The sequence below is a fragment of the Tenrec ecaudatus genome, chromosome 2 (genome assembly GCF_050624435.1).
Source record: "Tenrec ecaudatus isolate mTenEca1 chromosome 2, mTenEca1.hap1, whole genome shotgun sequence".
Classification (NCBI taxonomy): Eukaryota; Metazoa; Chordata; class Mammalia; order Afrosoricida; family Tenrecidae; genus Tenrec; species Tenrec ecaudatus.
The window spans coordinates 103,103,151-103,124,949 of record NC_134531.1 but is presented as its reverse complement, the minus strand read 5'-3'; the positions used below and the strand labels follow the sequence as shown (position 1 = coordinate 103,124,949).

Below are 21,799 nucleotides of genomic sequence, written 5' to 3'. Positions count from 1 at the left end.
TACATATGGCCCTTTCAATCTGCCTCAACTATACCATTTGAACACATTTAACAAAAGGAACAGAATTACTTGAAGACATTATACTGTCTTTTAGAATGGAGAAGCTACAATGAAATTTAGGTTGGCCATAAGAAGACCATGTGAGTTCTTAAATATGCCATTCACCATTAAAAGAAGTATAATGAGCTCAAGTAGTTTACGCTGAGATATTTTAATGTCTAGTCTAAAGTCATAGTAGTTTTCTCAGACCAGTATTTTCCAATTCCCTGTGATGTATCAATGAAGAGCTAAATTGTTCTTCTGGCTGTGAAGGAGCAGAGCTTTCCTGTTTGTTATAAGTGTTTCAAACTGCTGTGCAAAACAGTTGGTGGATTTACTTCTTTGCTATTGAACTGCTTCTTGCTGGCTTGTGTTTAGGAAGAAGTGGTTTATTGTAACAAGGAGCTTATGGAGTGACTTGCTCTTTTCCAGTTTTTAATCTTCTTTATGGGGCTTCCCATAGTGATTTGTAATATACCCTAGCACTGAAAACGAGAACCAAAAAGACAGAGGCCCATGATCTTCCGGGCCTGCAAGAGCACACTGGCACGGTCCTAGAAGTATCATTATGAAGAAGGGAGGCTGAGCACACCCAGTTGATCACATATTTGCCTTCTTTCTCTTACTGACATCACAGGCCCTACTCATGGTTTATATCCTAATTAAAATGTGAGTTGTTCAGTCAGAAAAAAATATGAAGTAGCTTGTATTTGACAATTTTAACCAAAAAGAGACTCAGATGCCAGGGTGGGCTAGAATATTGGTTCTCAACTTCAAAGTATGAGAATTTTTTTATGCTTTTATATTTTTTAAATTACAAGTGCCTTGATGGCACTGTGGGGTACACGTTGGGTTGCTAACCACAAGGTCAAAGGTTGAAACACATCAGCCACCCCGCTGGAGAAAAATGATACTTTCTATTCTGATAAAGATTTACATTCTTGGAAACCCCACATAGGGTAGCAATGAGTCAAAATTGACTTAATGACAATCAAGTTTGTTGGTTTTCAAATGCATTATAATAATGGTAATATCAGTTATTAAAATAACATTAAATAATAACATTATTTGCTAATGCCAGCCGATGTACTAAAAGCACCAGTCAGTGCACTTTTCATGTGTTATTTCACTTAATTCTGATAAAAACCTGTAAGCTTGCATGAGATCAAGTTGCCGAGGTAAAACAAGGAGTGAAATGGGAATTTGACTGACTTTAGGTCAGTTGCTATTAACCACCAGGCTACCCTTGATATAGGATAGTTATTAAGAAAATACATAAAGACTATGATTGATTCAGTAATGCTTTTCAATGAATTTATTTTAAACCATCCATAATTAAAACCAATAGTACATACAAGGGTGAGATTTATTATTCATCCCAAATCACCTCCATTCAATGGATCTTGGGGTAACAGGTAGAAATCACTGGTATAAAATGGCAAGCGTACACTTGGACTTAAGATCAGAAATCATGGGTCTAAGTCCTAATTTAGGGATTGATTCCTGAGCAAATTTTGAACTCTGGTTCCATCTTGAATGAGTAATAGGTTTTAATAAAAGCTATACCATGAGTTATGAGAAACAAACAATAAACAAAAAAGTCTCAGAAAATTCTGATAAGAGTAAAGTACCACAGAGATTGAAGTTCTTATTGTTTCAGTTTCAGCTCTATTAATGTAAAATCATATTTTATTTACATCTCATCCGCAAGTAATATTTCATAAAACTAAAACATCTTTAGACAGAAGACGCTATACTCTCTAAAGATACAGGGAAAAAATAGGGCTAAATGAACCAAATTCAAGCCACCCAAAAAATTAAGAGCAAAAATAGTAATTCTACCATTCAACCAAAATATAACTAAAATCTTAAATGAAATCCTTTGAAACATGTTCCCCAGATCAGGAATAATGATTTCTATTCCAACGGTATTACTAATGTTATTTCTGGATTATTCTCACTCATTCAATTCTGACTCATAACAACCCAACAGGACAAGATAGAACTGCATTTCCAAGTCTTTAACACTTTCCAGGAGTAGAAAGTCCTTTCTGTCTCCTGTGGAGCAGCTGGTGGTTTTGAATTGCTGACTTTATGGTTAGTAGTCCAACAAGCAACCACTAGACTATCTATGGGATCCTAGTCCTGACAGGTATGATATACCATAGTCTCAGTTTGTTAGCCTGACTTAAGGAAGTCATACAGAGGCAAGCTTGCGGGGCCAATTGGCCAAAGAAAACAGCGGAGGTAAATAATGTGTACCCCTATTTCAAAAGGAGCTTGAAATCACCTGTGTACAATTAAAAACTAAAATGTTGGAACCAATTAGGTACTTCAGATTTTAATGAGAAAAAATATATTATTAGTCATATTTGCCTATATTTTTATTGACAAAAAATCTAACTTAATGTTGCTGAGCATTTCAGAGATGAAATGTGCCATATGACTACTACTTGTCCCAAGAAAAAGGTGATCATTAAGGTTTATTATTACTCATTTGGTTCTACTGAATTTTACATGTAACCCTATAAAAATGGAATGTGGAAGGAGAATGTAGGAAACCAATATATATGCATAAATCTTAGCTTAAAATTTTGTTTCATAATATTATTTAATTCACATGAATATATATTATTGTAAGTTTGTGTCTCTCTTTCAAACACTGATTAAGTTCATGCATATCACAAAATCTCATGATACAAAGATCTTATGATGATTATTTTAAATTCTATTGATAAAACAATGCATACCTGGTCTAGTAATTTCCACTGAAAGGCCATGTTATCATTTTTAAGAAGGCATACACCTAAAGATTTGGTAAAGACCCAAATAAGATTCAAATAAATTGGAACATAATGTACTACCCATATGAATACCAAAAGTTATTAATAGTGATTATATTTCCTATTATACTTAATTGTAGACTAAGGCAGCATCAAACTTAAAATTTTCCATTGATATCATAAACTATAATTAGTGAAACCCAGGATCAGCCCAGAGATATATATCAGAATATGAGTGTATACTTTGAGAAGTTAGCAAATTTTTAAAAATTCATCCATCCTATGGGTTTTCAGGGAAATTCATGACTGCATGATCGGCCTGGTCATTTCCCCTGTACCACCACTGAAGATGGATGCAGTGAGGGCCCTCATTTCCCCTGTACCACCATTGCAGATGGATTCAGTGAGGGTCCTCATTTCCCCTGTACCACCATTGCAGATGGATTCAGGGAGGCTCACGCCAGTCTTGCTCGGAGGTAATGTGAGCAGTGTGTGGACGACTTGGCACGGGGAATCCTATTTCACAATATCAGCATCTACAAGTGACTCGTAGGAAAGATAAATTAAATGACACAGAGATGAACTGATACACATGAGCGGAGTTACTTCAAATACCGTGAAAAATTTTAAAAATATTTTGTCTAATAAACCAAGGCTTTGTAAAAGCTAAAAACCATCCCTCCCTAAATAATAATACGGCATGAACTAGTATTGTCTTTCTCTTGAACTCATGAATACAGAGTTGCTTTAAATATTAAAATAATAATATCAATGGATTTATTCCAATTTAGGCAAATTCAAATTTTTCAGACTGCCTAATTCCTTTATTCTTCTTGACGTGTTGCAATTGTCATCTTTTCCCCAAGTATCAGAATGTGCTTGCTCTCAAAGAGGCCAACATTTTTAACAGCAATTTCTATCTAAATCAAATGCTAATCTTAAATCAGAAAAATGGACTATGCTCTATTATTCACCTAAAAGAGATTAAAACTAATATATTTTCTGTTGCATTTTGATATTTAAATCACTACCAGTAATACATTGTAATGAGATAAAGGTTCATTAAGAAATTCTTTGTTATGTAAAAACAGAACACACTAGAGGGGAATTCTTTATTGAGTTACAATTATCCTCCAAAGGATCAAGCAAATGAGTTATCATTAAAATATTTAAGTTTAATTATGCAGCATGTTCCAATATATAATCAAAATACATATGCACGCAACTTAAGTATTTCACCTACCCTCCTACAACTGGTATTTGAAATGGTCTCCTAAGGCAGAAGGGAATATTAATAAAGTTATAACAATTTCTTAGGGGAAGCAATGAAACTTACATCAACATAAAATAGTATATTCTAAACTAATTAGCGAGTGTCCCTAATTACTGAGCCGAGCCATCCCACAGTTAGTCTCGAGTTCCCCTATGCTGTGTGTCTGGCTCCAAGAAGAGTCAGACAGTACAGTACTCTCGGCGGTGTGCTTTCCACAGTGGACCTGCTAAAGAATTTCCTCTTCCTTCAAATTTATTCCACACATTCATTTATTTAGACCTGAGACCTAATGGTCATTAATAGCTAATATTGGTCTCCTACCTCTACGTGTTTCCATTTTTCACACCGTTTTGGGGTAGATGTAGAATTATTAGATGACAGTTATGTCTTCCTTTTCACTCAAAATCCTCTGTTGAGAAGTCAGGTGCTATTCTGCTTTTTCAAATGTATTTGTGATCTATCTGACGCCCCTGCTCCCGATTTAGACCTGTCTTTGAGGCATTCTCTGAAAGCTTTTAGAATTTTCACCTTGGTCTCCTGTTCTGAACTTTCATTGATAAGTCTGAGTGTAGGCGATTTCTCACTTATTGTCTTGGGTAATTCCTATTTATCTTACTAGGCTATTTCAATCTGAAGACCTAACTAATTCTTCTGCTGACTTTTATTATATTTTCCTAAATATCTGTACTCACTCTCAGAGTTACTGCTTTTTCTTGGCCTGGTTGAGTCTCAAGTTTTCCCGCCATTTCTTTTCTATTACCCATCACTTTGCTTTGTTTTCTCCTTCTTTGCATGAGATTTCTCCAGTGTTTCAACTCATTCTATATTCTATTTTCAGTTCTTTTTGTCTCTTCCTATATTGTTCATTTCACCAAAATTTCTTTTTTTTGCCATTGTTTTGAATTCTAGACATCTCCCTAACAACTTTGGTGATGGTTGCCCATGAATTTACATTCAGAGTGAGACTCTCAGACACCTGACAGGTACCCTAAGAAACTGGCCTTTTTCTTTGTGGGAACCCACACATTTGAATATATGCTGTATCCCCCCTCTTCCCAGTACTTGTCAGATATCTAGGAAACACTTCAACCAGTAACTATGTTGCTTGTGTTATGACAACTGGGAAGAGTAAGGTGACTGGAGCATATTCTCACATTAATTCCCCTGTTTTCAACCCAATATTATGTCCATACCTTAAATCAGTGATTCTCAACCTTCCTAATGCTGTGGCCTTTTAATTCAGTTCCTTATGTTGAGATGCCCCCCAAACATGTATTATTTTCATTGCTACTTCATAATTGTAACTTTGATACTGTTATGAATCAGATGACCCTTGCAAAAGGGTTGTTCAACCCCCAAAGGGGTCCTGACCCCCAGGTTGAGAACCACTGCCTTACATGATATTACTGATTCTGAAACTGCCAAGATTTAAGCCTTTCAAATAACCTCTGGGCCTCATCACCTTGTTTCTTGTTGATCTTGCTTCTCCAAGGGCTCTTACCTAGTTGAAGTAACTCTTGCTAAATGAAATTTGTTGTCAGTCTTTTACCACCTATTCACATTCCAAATATACACTGACTTCTTTTGTTTGCTATAGCTCTCCTAGACTCTTCACTTTTGCAGAATTACAACTATCAAAATTCCTTTCTAATTTTTTATTGTGATGGGTAAATTTGGTTTCCATTTAACAGTTGATACACTTTTTGATTCATGATATTGAGTGTAATCCCCACAACATGCCAGTACACTTCCCACTTCCTCTCTGCATTAGCACCATTGTCCTTTGGTGCTAATGGTGGGTTAGAACCGCCAACTTTGGGGTTAGCTTCTCATTGGAGAGCCCACTGCTACTCTACCAAGGTTGTTGTTGATAGATACCATCTAGTGTGTTCTGACCAATAGTGACTCTATGCGTAACAACGCAAAAACACTGTCCAGTCCTGCTCCCGCCTCACAATTGTTCTGAGGCCTGAGCCTATTGTTGCAGCCACTGTGTCCGCCCAGCTTGAGGCCTTCCTCCTTTCACTGCCCCTCCACTTTACCAAGCATGATGCACCTCTTCAGGGACTCAACAATATATCCAAAGAATATAAGACAACGTTTTGCCGTCCTTGCCTCTAATGAGCACCTTGGCCATCCTTTTTCTTTCTTCTTTTTTTTACATTTTATTAGGGGCTCACACAACTCTTATCACAATCCATACATATACATACATCAATTGTATAAAGCACATCTGTACATTCTTTGCCCTAATCATTTTCAAAGCATTTGCTCTAAGCCATCCTTCTTCCAAGACAGATCAGTTTGACCTTTTAGCAGTCCATGGTACTTGTAACATTCTTCTCCAGCACAATATTCAAATCCATCCATTCTTCTCCAGTCTTCCTTATTTAACGGACAGCTTTCCCATGCATAGGAGGCAATGGAAAATTGCATGGCTTGTGTCAGGCACATCCTAGTCCTCAAAGCAATATCCTTGCTTGCCAATGCTCTAAAGAGTCTTCTGCAGCAGATTTGTCTAATGAAGGACTTTCTTTTGATATCTTGACTGCCGCTTCCATGAGCATTAATTATGGTTCCAAGCAAGACAAAAATCCTTGACAACTTTTACCTTTTCTCCGTTTATCATGAAGTAACCTACTAGTCGACTTGTGAGGATTTTGGCCTTTTCATTGAGTCGGAATCTGCACTGATGGCTGCAGTCCTCGATCTTCATCTGCAAGTGCTTCACGGCCTCCTCACAGCAAGCAAGGTTGTGTCATCCCCCTAAAGGAAGGTATGCGGAATTTCTCTTCAGATAATCCAGCTTCTCTGAGGGTTTGCTCAGCATATAGATTGAATAAGATTGGTGAGAGGATACAACCCTGACACACATCTTACCTGATTTTAAACCATGCCGGATTCCCTTGTTCTCTTTGCACAACTGCCTTTTGATCCATGACCAAGCATATCTGAATAAACACAATGAACTGTTCGGAAACTCTCATCCTTGTCAAGGTTATTCATAGTCTGTCATGATCCACACAGTTGAATGCCTTGGCATAGTCAATAAAACATAAGCAAACATTTTCTTTGGTTCTCTGCTTTCAGCCAAGATCCATTTGGCATCAATGGTAGCCCTTGTTCCATGTCCTCTCGTGAATCTAGCCTTCTGGCAGCTCCTGGTCAATGACCTTTGTACTCCACCAGGGCAGAGGTGATAAAAATCATGGACTCGGTGTACCACATTAAACATAAAGATTCAGAGATGCAATTTTAAAGTAGGGTATCTGGAGATGATATAGATCAATGTTTTGAACTTAATATCCAAGGAAAGAAACAAACTACAGATGAAATGTTTTGCTTCAAGTGTCTGCTCGAAGTTCAGAACAAGATTAAAGATAAACTAGCTCCTGACTCGTTGCCCCAATGTTTCTTCCATTCCCGGCATACTGTCTTTCTAAGGAATGCATTCTATAAGTCTCTTGGATGAGAGATAAAAAAATGTATCAATGAACCAAGGGCCAATTAATGACTCATGGGAACATACACTGATGTTGCGTGTCCCCAAATAAGAACCACAATGTAGAAACAAAAGGTGATCTCTAAGGGGTAAAACTATTAAAACAATGACGTACTAGAGACTTGTACTAAATTTTGTAGTTGGTATTGCAGGTAAAGGGGTAACAAGGCAGAGTGTTAGCAGGGAATGCATATCGGGATAATTGAGAGATCAGTGCTTCAGACTTTTATCAAGTTCCTTTATGAAAGTATAAAACACTCATCCAACATATCTCTCTCCTGTCCAGTGTTCTGACAAGTGCTCAGGGCACACCACCTCTAGAATAACTTGTTATTCTGTACTCTGTTCACCTAAAGAGGTCAATAATGTTATATTGATTCTTACTTTCTACACATTGTATTAGAAGTATATCCATTATTTTTCATTACATATAGCTTATTACACAAAATAAGTACTCAATGCAATCAAGTCAATTCCAACACACAGTGATGCTGGAGGAAAAAGTATAACTACTCCATAGGTTTCCCAAGAAGGTAAGTCTTAATAGGAGCAGACAGCCTCATTTTCCTTCCCCAAGAGGTATTGGTGGGCTTGAACTACCAATCTCGTGAGTAGCAGTCCAATGCTTAGCTCATTGCACCACAAGAGCTCCATTTAAAAAACTACACATACTCAAATTTCTGACACAACATCAGTATTTCAGAGAAGACATCTGCTTAAACAGTAAACAGTAGTTTTAGGGCAAAAATAACATTAGATGAAGTAAAAAAAAGTTAATTCAAGTGAAGTGCACTCAGAACACACAGAATTTTAGTACTGTTCTTTCTTGATATGTTGTACATCAAACAATACAATTAGAAAGCATAAAGACACATCTCTCAATAATCCATAAGTGTTAAAAAATGAAGTGTCCAAAAGAGAACTAAATGTTTACTCCTAAATATTCAAAGCAAAACAAAAACGTATAGCCATCATGTCAATTCTGAGTCACAGAGACCCTTTGGACAGAGTAGAATATTAAACCAGTACTAAAATAAAGCAATAATTACCTTTATGAAATCAGCAATCATTATTTTTGTTGTTGGTATTTCAAGATAGCTGAAATACCACTAAACGTCCACTGTTCTATGACCTTTGTCCTTACAAGGCCTCTTTCAATGGAAGAAAGGCTAATGTCTATTTAATTTTGTCAGTGTAAAGTATAAAGGTATAAGTTGACATTTCCAAGTAAAACAAATGCTTTATGATTAATGAGGCATTAAAAAGAGTAATCATTGCAAGAAAGTATCACACATTTCATCTCGCTTAATTTCTTATCTAATTCCAACAAAACTGTACGACTGTTTAGAGATTTAAAGTGTGTGCATTTGCTCAGGGTTGCAGTGGGAACCTTAACTACCTAGAATATAATAAGATTATATTTTGATTCAATTATTAATTGGAGAGGGAGAAAGTGTAATGGTTATGTGTTGGGCTGCAATCTTCATTGGGCTGTGATGTGCACGGCCAACAGTTCAAAACCACCAGCAGCTCTGTGGGAGAAAGACTGGGCTTTCTACTCCCATAAACAGTTGGTCTCAGAAACCCACGGGGGGGTCACTATGAGTTGGCAGTGATTTCATCACAGTGAGTTTGGAGTTATGAGTCTTTAGCCTGAGTAATAAGAGGCCCATGAATTCCAAGGCAGTGGATTAATTGATGGCCAAGGAACACTTTTGAGTTTACTCTTGAAACAAGCTAATCCAAGTCTATGTATCATGTCCAAGTTAGTTCTGATACTGAATTTTCCAGGACTCGTTCCAAGTATTGAAAGGAGAAAACCAAACTTAGTCTTGCCTTCTTTACATCACAGTGCTCTGTGAGGACAAAGGAACCAACAGTCAGGGTGAGATGCAGCATGTTTCACTTTGAAAAACTTTGTACCATCAGAAGCAATCAAGAAGCGAGGGGCTGCCCCCAAACGCTAATATACTCTAACAGCCATCTTACCGTATCATATGCTGGTCTACGTCACTCAGGAGTGAACTTGAAACAAGGAAATACCTTGGAACCTGTTTAAGATCGGATAAGAAAAGTCATAGGCCAACTTGACCCATGAATCCTCTTACTATAGGATCTGTGATGCTTAAGAAGCCTATCAATGTCTAAGTCTGGGCCCATTCAATCAGAACCGCTGGGTGAGGGTCAGACATGTGTACTTTAAAAAGTTTCCTAGAACCTCTGCTCTGAAATTCATGTTCTCCCTGAAGCCTAACTGCTCAGGTCTAAGGGGGTCAGGAAGGTGGCAGAAACCAGCAGCAGAATAGCTTTGGGATCCAGGTCACCTTTTTGTTTTACTGAAATCTGATCCCATACCACAGTGTGGCTCAAAATCTAGAATCACCCCTAGAGTTTAAAACAAAAATATCAGGGCCCACATTTGTTCATTCAAACCTATCAACTGTGGATGGGATTCTGGAATACGAATGTACGCAAGTGATCTTGGTGACTTTGATACTACTGGGGTAGAGATCACTTTGAAAATTATAGTTTAGAACTTTCAATCATTCTGCAAGAGGCAGAGTATCGTAAGATTTTCTTTCTTTTCAATTTGAAGGATAATAATATCTCATACTGTTAAGAAGTCCCAAGCTAAGAGCATTTCTCCAGACAACATTTAGAACAAAATCACACTATTCTTCCCATGCAGCTATAGCTGTTTGTTCTTATTTCTTTGGGACTTCACAAAGCTCCAGGGGTTCATGGAAAACAACTGAAATGCTTTAACAAGTACTTGAAGTACTGGAAGCACTTGCTCTCATCCATGCCAAAGAATCTGGAAGACAGCTACTTGGCCAATTTATTACAAGAGATCCATTCCAAAGAAAGGTAAAATAACAGAATGCACAAATTATAGACCAATACCTCTAATCATGCATGTAAGTAAAATTCTGAAGACCATTCAACAATTTGCTGTAGTAGTAATATTAACAGGGAGCTGCCAGAGATTCAGGCTGGATTCAGACGGTGGTCCATAACAAACTATGGGAAGCATTGAGGAGAATGGGAATCCCAGAACACTGCATTCTGTTCATGAGCCATCTGTCGATGGATCAAGAGGCAGTTATATGAACAGAACAAGGGACTATGGCATGGGTTAAAATCAGGAGAAGTGTGCGTCGGAGCCTATCACCATGATTAGTCAAATCTACGCTAAGCAAATCATCAAAGAAGCTGGGTTATATGGAGAAGAATGTGGCATCGGGTTTGGAGGAAGGCGCAGTAACAATCTGTGATGTGCAGATGACACATGTTTAAGTGAGGAGGACTTCGAGCACTTGCTGATGAAGATCAAGGGTTGCAGCCTTCAGTGTGGATGGACCACAACTCAGCGTGAAGATGACCAAAATCCTCACAACCGGCTCACTAGGTGACATCATGGTAAAAGGGGAAAATTGAAATGGTCAAGGATTTCATCTTGCTTGGACCCAATGTGAATGCTCATGGAAGCAGGAGTGAAGAGATCAAATGATGCATTACATAGGACAAATCTGCTGCCCAAGACCTATGTAAAGTGCTGAAAAGAAAGTTGGTTGCTTTGGAGACTAAAGGTGCATATGACCCAAGCCATGGTATTTTCATCTGCCTCATATGAATGTGAAAGTTGGACATTGAAAAACAAATACCCCATTTGGATGATTGGTGCTAGCATAGAATCTTGAAAGTACCATAGACTGACAAAAGAACAAAAAAATTGTCTCACAAGTAGTACAGTGAGAATGCTCCTTAAGATGCAAGGATGAGCAGACTTCATCTCATGTAATTTGGACATGTCATGAGATACCAGTCCCTGGAGAAGGACATCACGCTTGGTACAATAGAGGGGCAGGGAAAAAGAGGAAGGGCCTTGACAAGCTATATGGACACAGTGGCTGCACTGATGGGCTCAAACGTAAGAACAATTGTGAGGATGGCAGAGGATTTGTAAATTTTTGCTCAGCTCACACAGAGTCGCTAGAAGACCAAACCGGCTTGATGGTACCTCACAACCACAACATTCCTGTGAACCTCTCTCCACCCTTAGTCCTTTGGATGTTCACTTCCTTGGCTCAGCCTCATCTACACTGGCTGATAAAAGTGGGCACACTCAGTTTCATTCCACGTAGGCTGAGGAGGATCCTGGATCACTGCAAGCATGGAGTCTAGGTAAGAATAAAAAGTTAAGGGCTCAGCAAGTGGGCATGCAGTGGGGTTTTGATGCATGAGACCAGATATAGCGAGATAATTTCCTATTCCGCTACCCCCTTCAAATAATGCTCAATTGAAATCTAAGCTATTGGCCAACGGTGAAGCAGAGAATGTATGATGAGAAAGTTCATGGGCTGGTCCCATGGGCACACAGTATGCACACTTCAGTTCTCACAGATTGCTTCTTGTCCAGAACAGCAAACACCAGGGAGGAAACCACTTCCTCATTTCTGAGGCATAAGGAAGCAGAGATAAGAGGGGCCTTTCAAAATGAGTACTTTCTTCTTGGCAAGAGCGGAGGCTTTTGATGAGCAAAAGAAACAGGAGGTATCCAGGAGTTCACCACCTCGCCAAATTCTGAAAAGGCCACTCTAGGTTTTGAGTATTTTGATCCAGGTCCTGCACAATGTTTGCTCCCCAGAAGAGAGGAGCCCACCCTAGTGGTCGAATGACAATGAAGAACACTTGGAAGCTTGGCCAACCATCTCAAATATTAAAAGAGCACAAGCTCTTTTCATCAAGAAATCACGAAATCCAAAGTGACCACATTGCTAAGTAAAGAAGAGACAGGCCACTGGCAAAGGACACATTAGCTGGAAGCTAAAACCGAAGGCAATCATTTGTTTTTCAGAAACTGTCTGTGCAGTAATGATTTTAAAAAAATGACAAGATGTTCAAAATTTTATCCATAAACTGAAGCTATTTAAGGTGAAGAAACTCTTTCCTAAACTACATTACTAAAAATATCATTATGAACAAATGAGAATTCTCATTTATAAAAATGTTAAATGTCTTTAATGTAATAGCTACACCATCAGTACAGTATATAAACAGTAATAATTTTCAAAAAAGCTTAACATGTTCATTATGCGCTTAGGAAATTTGTGAAGTCATGCATTTGTGTTCAAGAACAATGCTTCCAAAATGTAATAATAGCTTCCCCCTGCCCTTCATAAAGCTCCTGCTCTTAGCTATTACTAAGCTTGGGTTTCTTGACTATTTCTGTTACCACAATACTCCAAACAAGGAGTAACCAACTGGCTTTCATCTCCCAACACATAGCCAACATTCTTACACACTGTTCTGATGCACTCCCTACCAAATGCCAAGTACCAAGGAAGATCTCCAGCAAAATGTCTAAGATAAAGGCCTGAACAAACAGGTCAGCACAATAACCTACAACTACAATAATCTTGATAACAAACCGGTTGACTAGTCATCTGGCTGTTGGCTAACTGTGCCTAACTAATTCAATTATGTGCCTGATGAAAACAACGTCAAGGTTATCTTCCTTACTCCACTTCTCCTTTTCTTTCTTTGTCAATGCTTCCAATATGTACCTATGGAGAATGTGAACCTGTTGAACTTATGAGAGACCATGGTTAATGACCACAAGTCACTACCAAGTACATCAAGTGTGGTCCCAGGATGACCAGAGGGATATAACAGGAACATGTATCTAATAAGACTCTAATCCAGTGGTTCTCAGCCTTCCTAGTGGCATGATCCTTTCATACAGTTCCTCATGTTGTGGTGACCCCCACCCATAAAATTATTCTCGTTGCTACTTCATAACTTTAATTTTGCTACTATTATGAATCATCATGTAAATATCTGATATGCAAGATGTATTTTAATTGTTACAAATTGAATATAATTAAAGCATAGTGATAATCATAAAAATATATAATTCTATATTGTAAAATATTTCTAATTACAAATAAATGAAATCTTGTCTTGAAGCATGGTGTAGCATGGGTAACAGTCTGGGTACTCGGATGTGGGCTATCTGCATGTAGGCAGGCCCACCTGGAGACGGATAGGGGAGCGCTGTCTCAGTTCCTAAGAGCATCAGAAATAAGTGTTTACAAATGGCCTTAGGCGACCCAAGTGAAAGGGTCGTTCGACGCCCAAAGGGGTCATGACCCACAGGTTGAGAACCACTGTTCTAATCCATCCCTGGAGCAGCTCTGGAAGCCCCTCTAGCTATGGTCTATGACTTTGATTCTGCGGTTCCAGCTAAATGATAAAGCCCGAGACCTTGTATCTCCATCAAGATTAGTAACAATTATCCAAGGCTGAGCTTATAGTTTTGCATAATCATTCTTGTTTCTTGAATACTGACTGTGTGGCAGTACTGTGTATCTTTGTTTACTGTTATATCCCAGAACATTGCCTAACAACTAGTTGGTGCTCACAATATTTTATTTTTAATAAGTGAATGCACTACCTCTTTACCACATTCTACGAGTTAGATTTTGTGTACCCCACCCCTTCAGAGTTAGAAAATGGATGCACATAGAAGTAAACAGATCCTTCCCAAGATTCTCAACTCTTAAGTGAAAGAGCTAGAACCTGGAAACAAGTTTTGTAGAAACAAGTTCTATAAAATACTTGAACATGTCCACCCAACCAACACACGTGCCACTTCTTCAGGCTAGTGCAGAAAACTGCTCCTCTCTCTTTACCAAGAAGTAAGCTCAGAATTCATCCTGGTGCTCAAAATGTCCAGATGTGCACATAAAAAACCCGTCACTCACCGTGCAGGCACTTTCAGGAGTATTAGCTTACTCACACGTGTCACCGTCTTACAGGTAGGTAATTCTGTTTTCTCCATCATTTGGGGAATGTAGAAAATGAATGTGAAATGACTTGTCAGTAGTCCCCAAACTTGCCTAATGATAAGAATTACCTGGACGGTTGGTTAAAACAGTATCATGCCCCACTCACGACTTTGAATACTCCACAAGGAGACTATGTTTTCTTGAACCCCACGCTAAGTGCTAATCACAAAAACAGGATGCTACCCAGAAAAGCAATCTCTTTCAGATTCCATAGTTGGATAAAGCCCTTTTAGGGCGGGCACCTTCAATGCTTCATCTCCCCCACCCCCACGTTGCTTTACATACTAGGTACCAACAGTGCCAAATATTTCTAAAATACAACATCTAATAAAGTCCATTCACATGACCCTCCAAAATAATCACAAGGAAAAAGCAGAACGAACAAGTATAATATTCATTTTTGTTTTAGAGATAAGAAAAGCAAAGCACAAGCAAGTTCTAAAACTCATTTAAGAAACAGAGGAGTGAAAGGAATGTCATAGAGAACAGAAATTGAAAAACGAACTCAGAGGCAAGAAAGACTTCTGATGGACCAACGTCAGTGTGTGGCATCACTGCGCGAAAGCCCTGTGGCCCGTCATCGCTGCCACCATGCCAAGAGAAAGGCTAAGGGAGATAAAGCCAAGGTGAAAGATGAAGCTCAGAGATGAGCAAGGTCATCTGCTGAACCTGGTCCTCTAAAAACCGGAGTCTAAGCCTGCAAAGGCCTTTGTAAGGAAGGAAGAGGCAGCTGATGGTGGCGTGATGGGAACAACCCTGTAGGCAACGGAGACGCCATCACAGTCCAGGCACCGAAAGCTGGAAGTGCTGGAGATGCCAAGGGACGTGTTTTTGATAACTGTGTACTTCTGGTGACTGAACAGTTTGAAATACTATTTTAATCAAGTCTCATAAAAATGCAGAAATGTTTTACTTAAAAAAAAAAGATATGTTGTTAGCACACAGACTACTTCCCTGTTGTTTGCAGGGGAAGGGATAGATGTCGCTAACATGATGTTTCCGAAGCTGGGTTGATGTGGAAGGCAACACCTTTCCCTGCTCGTTTTCAGGGACCCCCTCTTGGTTCCCAAAGGGAGGGATTCCCTGATGTTGGCACCTACCAGCCAGCTTGGCACAAACACCTTGTGCTAGGGAAAAGGTGGAATTTGTTTTCACGTTCTCACGCCCTTCTCTCCCACTCTGCCCTCGGCATAGATTCGACTCCCAGAGACATCTCAGGACCTGACCCCAAAATACTGCTTGTTGGACTATCCGATGATGGGGACTTTCCAGCGACGCCATCCCAAGGGCATCCCTCAAAGGGCGAACGGTTCCCTCTTCTAGATTGTGATAATTCTGCCACTTTCAGTTCATGTTTGCAAGTCTGAGTTGGCTGATGAAAACTTGTTAAACAGCAGGCTAAATGTGAAATATTGACCTGAACACTAAACTTTCCCTGTACAGAGCATCGGATGGTGACTGCAATGGGCTTTATAGTGGTTTTGTACTTTTGGAAGTCCGCCGAAGAAGGAAGTTGGAAAGTTGTTGTGTCCTGTTAAAGATGATCTGCCCATGGCCTGCCTGAATACCATGATTGTTTATAAAAAGTATATTTAATAAAGCTGAATATAGTTTGGCTTGGGATAAAATAATAAAAACACCAAATTCTTCTTTTCTTTAAGTATACCCTCTTCCTAACGCTCAAAGAAGAAAATCATTCCACAATATTCTGCAAGCCCCAGTTGAAGCAAGAATTTTGTCAAGAGGGCCATTCAAGCTATTTTGAATAGGTCTTTCAAAAAACATTACCTTTCCATGGTAACAATAAATGCAATCTATATTACACTCTTATTGGTATTTTATAAGAAAATTCTCAAAATAGGGCATCATGGAACAATGTATTTAGGTACAAAGAAAACTAAAGTTCTCTGACCAATTTCAGCTCTTACTTGAGGTTAATTAGGTTATTTCTGCCTAAACAGCTTTTCCTACCAAAAGTTACCCTACCCTGTCAACTATAGCAAATTTTCCCAAAATGGGCAATACCAGCCCCTGGGGTGCCATAACGGGGTGGGGGGGCACTGCAAAAGCAAGGATCTACACTTTATCCTGATTATGTGTACAAAATCTGTACCAAAATTGTCGGGGTGTGTGTGTAATTTTTTTTCTGAAAAGGGAGCTGCAGACACAATACATTTGCAAAACTATGATCTAACATTATCTCAAAACAATAGTCTTAGGAAGTGGCTTAGAGAGCTGAGGGATATTAACTTGAGATAAAAAATTCAATCTTATATCTTGAATTTATTGCATTTTTCCCTTCCCAAATAAGTAATGAGTTGAGTCCTCTGAGTTCAGGAAAGCAAAGACTTTATCATGAGCCTGGCAAGATAATACCCCTTAAAATACCTTAACTTGATTTTCTTACTTGGCAAGGAAGTCTTGTGTGGGAAAGTTACACCAGAATTTGAAAGGGGGTTTCCTAATATCAAGATGCTGTGGATATTTATACTCGCCGAGTGAAGGGTAAATAAAAATGCAGGCTCAGGAAGGAGAGGAAGGATCCGTTTATTTGGGGGCAATACAATCAGAGCAGCGACATCTGTCACGTGTCCCCTGCTCCTGAGAGGAACACCTGCTAGATTATTCTGGAAGTGAGGCAGAGGGAGAATTAGGGATTGAAAGCAAGATTAGAGGCAAGAGACCAGTAAGAAAATAAGCCAGTTGAATGTAGCTTTGTGTTGTGTCATTCTTATTTCCAACATCAGAGCCATTCTAAGGTAAGAGGGAGAGGAAATGATCACCAGTATAGTCCTAAGAAACATCAACACGATGCCCCAGGGAACAACCAGTGACTTTGCAGCTGGGCCAATGGTGTAGTGGTTCAGGTTCCACCTTCCAGGCCTTAGGGTTTAGGGGGACCACTGCAGCCTATGGGCTTGTTGACCCATCACTCGCCACCAAGTGAGACCTTACATGGTAAAATATAGATCATCACAAAGGAAGCCCAGATTTGAAATGCCACACGATTTCACACTTCATCTCCTCTGTTCTCATACTCATCATTAATTTCCCATCAGAGTGTAAAGCCATATAAAGCTGTAGTTCCTTCAGAAAACATGGCCCCTTTCATAGAACTTGAAAACAGCATTAATAATTAAAGGCTGACTTTCAAAGGAAGGCATCTAAGACGTTTTGGCACATGTTTTTGTGATATTTTGCAGTACAAAAGGAAACACGCATATTCTAGAATATACAGAAGCAGTGCGTATCTGCTCATAATTATTAGAGGTAACAGGAGATATAAAAACTCCAGATACTTACATGGATTGGAACTGAGCTTTTATCTTTAAAGATAGTTGCCCTGTAAGGAACCAGATGGCACGGTGGCCACCAGTTCTAAACCACCAGCCACTCACAGACCGGCTCAGAACCTCACAGGGACAGGTCTAACCTGTCCGACAAGGTCGTTATGAGTCGGCATCGACTCGATGGCAATGACTTTGGATTCTGTGCCAAGAATAAATTTCCAAAAGTATCAGCAGGACAAATTTACCTTTAAATCTTCTACAAATTCGCCTTTACAGCCTTTACATCAGAAACTGACATGCATGTACAGTATCACATTAAGCTTTGACCCATATGTATTTTTCAAAATTAAAAATCGACTAAATGTTTGCTTAAACAGCACATACACTAAAATTGGAATGATATAGAGAAGATTAGCATGGCCCATGGATAAAGATGACATGCAAGCTTGTGAAGCATTCCATATTTTTGTGCATGTTTTTCTGTATATGAAACCCAAGATAGGTCGATCTACAGAGACAAGGATTAGAATCGTTTTAAAGGGATATGAGAAGTGGAGAGGTAAAACAACTAATTAAAGGAAGAATATCCGAAAATTGATAGTGCTGATGGTTGTACAACTCCTATGAACATGAGTGAGCTGATGAAATGTGTGATATGTGAACTGTAGGTTGGCGAAACTGTTAAAAATAGACTAATTTTAACAAACGCCTGTTAACTTTCTTCATTCCAGTATTAAAGTAGTAAACAAGTATATTATGTAACATATGAAATACAAGTAAACAGGTGTACATAATGTACACAGTAAAGTATCTCTCTTTTTTCTTCGGTAGCCTAACTACCCATCACAGTATTATTACATTTTAAATGTCAAATTGACCAGTAGGAAATTCTCTCTCTCTTTCCACGTAATACAGGAATATAACACCCATACAACATCTGAAATGTTGGGTTTGCTATACATCATCGTTACACAGCGCTATTGTGACAGGAGTATTAAATACCATTCCTACTCAATGTGTAATCCATGAGCCAGCCGCTTTATCATCATGTTAAAACCGCCTTCTCCAATATCACTACCCAAAGTCATAGTTGTTAGCAAGATTTAAACACCCATTCTACTGCTTAAATTTTAGACAGAGAGTACAATTTCATAAATTCTAGACATTTCTCAATACTTCATTAAACAAAATATTATAATGTCTGTTTTATAACTACAGAAGCAGATACAGAGTATTTGTTGTTTGTTTAGGCTAAGAGGCTTGGCAAATGATGAAACTGGAAGTGAAGACAAGGCCTTTTCACTTTTATTCTTATTACTTCTGGAAATTACCCAAAGCATAAAAAATATGGACATGTTCTTGCTACTTTACCAACTAAAATATATCAGTAGAATTTAGACAAAATAGACCCATGCCTGAAAATTTTTTCCAATAAAACTAACAAGGAAAAATAGAAAATCTAAATGTACTATAACCATTAAAAGCATCCATTCAGTGGTTAAAAAGTTTCCGAACAAATCCCCAAATGATCTAAATGTTTTCAAAGAAAGTTTACTAAAATGTAAGACCAAAGAACTCTAATTTTAACATAAACCGATTTAGAAAAATAATGTTTTTAAGTGTGCTATTAAATAATTTTATAAAATGTACATGATCTTGATATCAAAACCAGTCAAGAGAGTAAAAACGAAAAATTATAGGCCAATCTCACTTGAAAAGTTAAGTACAAAGCTACTGTGTAAATTAATAGAAAGTTGAATTGAGTCGTGTATTTAAAGCATGTATTATGAGCTGAGAAATTTCATCTCACAGAAGTGTAGCTCAGCCTCAGAAAACTCTATTAAGATAGTTCTCACACTGCTAGATGAAAGGGGGAAATATCATTATGCTAACAGTCTCACATAATGTGTTTGACAAAATCTAGTGGCCCACTGTAATAAAATGCCTAGCAAACCAGGAATAGAAAATAACTGTCTTTCTTAGGTAAACGGCATCGAATGACAGCAAACATTATAATTGTCATTGAAGCATTCGAAGAGCTCTCTTTATAATAAAAAGCAACCTATCTGCATATAATTGCTTCTCCTCACCACAGTCTAGAAGTCCTAGTCCAACCAGTAAAACAAGAAAAATGAAAGTTCAGATATTATACGTATGTATAGCTATCTATCTATCCATATATACACACACATCACATTAATATACTAGACAATGTTTTTGAGATAATGATCGGAACTAAGTTACAATTTTGAGACTTAAAAGGTAAACCTATTAGACTACCTTTTTGTTTATAATTTTTATAAAGATATTCTTTGTATTCTAAAGTATTGACACTGATGGGGAAAAAATCTGGGCAAAATGAAGCCTAGAAAAATAAGAATCACTTATTGTTTCTTGGAAACTTTTCGACATAAAAATTATATAATGAGAATTTATTGGCTTGAATTTTATACTAATAAAGAGATTTATCTGTACAAACATAGTTACAATAAATTGGATTCCACAAACTACTTTCTTAATAGGCATTTGGGGGTTCATTTTGGGGGTTCACTTGCATGTAATAAATAAAAATAATATCTACAGAATATTAGAGAATTTACAAGGGAGAGTTTATTTCTATAGCAAATAAAAGAAGTCTGGAGGTTCTTTGGTAGGCTGTTCGGTATCTTCATCAGAGACCAGCCTCCATCCACATTTGCAGTGTAACTCCAGTTCTTGGAGCCTAAGACAGCTCATCCCATGCCCCTTTGAGCCAGCAGGAGAGAAGAAAGGGCAAAGAAAAGCATACTACCAAAACGTTGCCACAGAATTTTACCTATCTGTGAAGGAGAGTGGGGTATGTGGCCCTTCACTGGACAGCAACATGACCCGCTAAGTAGCCAGAGCTCTTAGCACCATGTAGGAGGCAAGGGAAAATGAATGGCACAAGGCATAAGACATAGATGATAGGCAGACATATTTCTTTAATAATTAAATGAATCTAATTTTTGGTAGAATTAAATCATAGATCCTTTACTTGATATTTCTTTGTCTCAGTATATGACGAATGTGCCATTGGGTTGATTTTAAAAAAACAAACAATTTTGTTATTGTGAATTTAAGCAAACTCACTTGCAATCTGAAATAACATATATAAGCTTCATTAAAATTCAGTTATTTAAAGGTGCCTAATTATTTTAGGCAACTTATGTTAACAAATTATACTTAACTTAATTGCCTAGTTAATCCCATTTCCTTTCATGAGATAAATATTTTTTGTTTGCATTCATTGGGACTGTTGTCCTCTGTTGCTGGAGATACAGGACACTGTTGGTACTCTCCAGAATCAAGCCTTGTTTTTCTACGATCTCCTACAGTTCACCGTGCACACCAAATAATCCCCCCGCCTTTTTTCCCCCCAATTTGTAGGCAAAGGGTCATTGTTTCCTTGTTACTTAAAAAAAAAACAACTAACCAAAACTAAGTAGTTTATTTAAACCTGTGCAATTTTATATTCCTTTGAAATTATAGAAGCTTTATTACATATACATAGACATCAAAGGTTTAAAAAAGAGAGGAATGTAAATTTTAGTGCTTCAAGTGAGTTTCGGAAGCATTCTCAGCCATTTAAATGAAATCACATTTCATAAGGTTATTGAGAAGCACAATGAATATTTGTAAAAGTGGTACCCCTGAAAAGTATTTACAAATCTGGTCACAATCAAAATATCCCAAGGGGGGTGATTTTTGGACTTGAATGACTTGATTCTATTATTTACCTTGGAATATAAGCTGGAGATAATAGTAGACAGTAAAATATTGGCAAATCAGCCAAGGGAAACGTGTATTGTCAAAAGGTATTCATTATAACAATGAAATCTGACAATAAAATGGATGGTTAGAACAAATGAAACTGGGCAGACATTTCAAAAATAAACTTAAATTTATGTAAGTGCATAGCATGTGGACAGACTGTCTGGATAAGACTTAATGTGGACAAAAGTAAAATTGAGCAATTATTTGTGAAAAACAAAAGTTGATCCCTATTGTATGCCACACATAAATATACATATTTTATAATA

General features: G+C 38.0%; 1 protein-coding gene and 1 non-coding gene across 2 annotated transcripts in view; one reads left to right on the top strand and one right to left on the bottom strand.

Moving 5' to 3' along the window:
- The window catches only part of LOC142440053 (uncharacterized), a 176,189-nt gene that overhangs the window by 14,381 nt on the left and 140,009 nt on the right, over nt 1–21,799 (bottom strand). The window lies entirely within an intron of this gene.
- Nucleotides 18,104–18,206, top strand: LOC142441978 (U6 spliceosomal RNA). The gene has a single exon (XR_012783251.1). It is a non-coding gene; the product is annotated as a U6 spliceosomal RNA (small nuclear RNA).